Here is a 2,784-nt window from a genome sequence, read left to right on the forward strand (position 1 = left end):
CTATATCTCTTATCAATACGTCTCTCTAATGGAATCCTGTTATAATGCTGTAGTATAAACACTGGACTGCTAATCCCAAGGTAGGTAGTTCAAACCCACCAGCCTCTCCTCGGCAGCCCTACATGGAGTGGCTGTGAGTGGGACTGAGCAGTACTTGATAACAATAGCTAATGATTCCGCACATTTCTTCATATGTTTATTGTTTGCCTGAATGTCTTGTTTGGTGAAATGTCTGTTGATACCCTCTGCCCATTTAAGAAATGAGATTATTTGTCATTTTGTTGTTGAGGTTTTGAAATTTTGTATAAATTTTAGAGATTAGACCCTTGTCTGATAAGTCATTGCCAAAATTATTTTTCCTAGAGTGTGATGCTTATCTTTTTATTCTTTTGGTAAAGTCTTTGAAGTCTGCATGTGTCTCATTTTTCGAGTTCCCAGTCATCTAATTTGTCTTCTGTTTGTATGTTGTAAGTTATGGGTGATAGGGTATTTATGGCATATATTGCATGCAGCTCCTAAGTGTCCCCTCTTTTTGTCTTCAATTCGCTTTATAGTTTGAGGTTTCATATTTAGGTATTCAATCCATCTTGAGTTAGTTTTGGCATATGGTGTGAGATATGGGTCTTCTGTCATTCTTCTGCAAGCGGATATCCATTTTTGCCAGCAGGATTTGTTAAAGAGCCATCAGTATTCTAGGCGAAGGGAAGACGAAGTGTGCACAGCAGTGCAATCGGCATGGCTAGAAAGGCGAGTGGAAGGAGGTAAGGTTCGAGCTGTATGGCTGCTGGATTGATTATTCAGTTTAACGTTGCCTATTAAAGAGATGGAAAAGCATTGAATGTGGCTTTAGACAAGAGAGTCCCATAACCTGACTTACTTTTTAAAGGGATTCGTTTGGTTGCTATGTGGATTTATTACTCTAGGATTTCGTGAAGGACTGTTATGTACTGGGCACAGTAGTAAGTTCTGGGTATGCAAAACACACAAGTGTCTACCTTGGTGAGACTGGTATTTTTAAAAAGGCAGAATATAAAATGCATAAAAATAGAGAGTAATTATGAGGTTATGACAGTAATAAAAGTAAAAGCTGATCATGGCTTAGACCGAGGTGATAGAGACAGAAATAATGAAAAGTGTTTGTTTTAATATTGAATATATTTCGAAGCAGATCTGACAGGATTTGGTAGGAGATTGGAAGTGAGAGTGACAGAAAGAGGTGGCACGTCTGGCCGCATCGCCTTGTTACAATAACACACAAGGTCATCGTTATTGTGACTAGGATTCATACAGTGGTCTCAGTTGTCCCTTTTCAAAATTAGAATATCATGATATAGGACATCAGGGGCTTGCTCATCTACTTTGAACCTGATTTAATCCATAATAATAGATTTCACCTCTTTCTCAAGCGCCTATACTTTAGCATCAGACCCTAATATTTTGTCTTTATGCTAGATGCAGTCTCCAATACGCTACAGGTATGGAACTTGAGTTAACAAATTAATCCATGTGAAGATGAGAAGGCAAATTAACTTCTCACGCTCTTAATGTTCTCATTTGTCAAATGGTTAAAAAAAATCTCAGTAATTAAAGAATGTGAATCTAATTTCAGAAATGCAAAGGTTGTGTAAAAAACAGTGATATGAACTCTAAAGTTTCTATTTCACATCTATTTATTATTTCTAAACACAAAGTGAGTGACGTCGGATCTGTGTGATCCTGAGCACAGGCATGACAGGAAAGAATATCTATCCATCACTAACTTTAATAACATCCGTCTTGTTACACAGTTTTGGAAGTAATTACTGATGAAAATTAAAGACTTTATATATGAATTACACCTCAACATAAAAAAACAAAAATCCCCACAACTGAACCCATAAGACACGGAAATACTGGTTGTCAAGGATTTCATTTTACTTGGATCCACAATCAACATCCCGTGGAAGCAGCAGTCAGGAACGCAAGTGATTTATCATATTGGGCAAATCTACTGCAAAAGACCTCTAAGGTGTTAAGAGGCAAAGATACCACTTTGAGGACTAACTTGGACCTGACCCAAGCCATAGTATTTTCAGTCATCTCATATGCAGATGAAAGCTGAACATGGTATCTGGTGAGAGCATTCCCTGGGAAAGGACGTCATGTTTGGTAGAGGATCAGGGAGAAAGACCCTCAACAAAATGGATTGACATAGTGGCTGCAGTAAGGCTCAAGCATAGCAAAGATTGTGAGGATCGTGTAGGACTAGAAAGTATTTTTCCACCACTCGTCTGTCAGTTTGTCATACTGTGGAGACTTGTGAGTTGCTGTGATTCTGGAAGCTATGCCACGGCTATTTAAATACCAACAGGATCACGGTTTCAGACAAAGATGGGCTAGGAAGAATAAGAGACGAACTACTTCCAAATATTTAGTCACTGAAAACCTTATGAATAGCAGAGAAACACTGTCAAGTACAGTGCCGGAAAATGAGCCCCTCAGGTTGGAAGGCACTCAAAATGTGACTGGGAAAGATCTGCCTCCTCAAAGTAGAGTTGACCTTGATGACGCAAATGGAGTAAAGCCTGTGGGAGTAAAGCCCACAGGACCTTCATTTGCTGATGGGGCACAACTCAAAATGAAGAGAAATACCTGTAAACGTCCATTAGTAATTGGAATTACAAAGAGAATGTATGAATATTGGAAATTGTCAAAAATGAAATGGAATGCATAAACATTGATATCTCAGGCATTAGTGAACTGAAATGGACTGGTATTGGCCATTTTGTATCTGACAGCCACATG

The 2,784-nt window shown here is 38.6% G+C and overlaps 1 protein-coding gene across 4 annotated transcripts in view; it reads left to right on the top strand.

The window, feature by feature from the left end:
• The window catches only part of ADK (adenosine kinase), a 647,845-nt gene that overhangs the window by 427,752 nt on the left and 217,309 nt on the right, over positions 1-2,784 (top strand). The window lies entirely within an intron of this gene.

The sequence above is a fragment of the Chrysochloris asiatica genome, unplaced genomic scaffold, assembly GCF_000296735.1.
Source record: "Chrysochloris asiatica unplaced genomic scaffold, ChrAsi1.0 scaffold00020, whole genome shotgun sequence".
NCBI lineage: Eukaryota > Metazoa > Chordata > Mammalia > Afrosoricida > Chrysochloridae > Chrysochloris > Chrysochloris asiatica.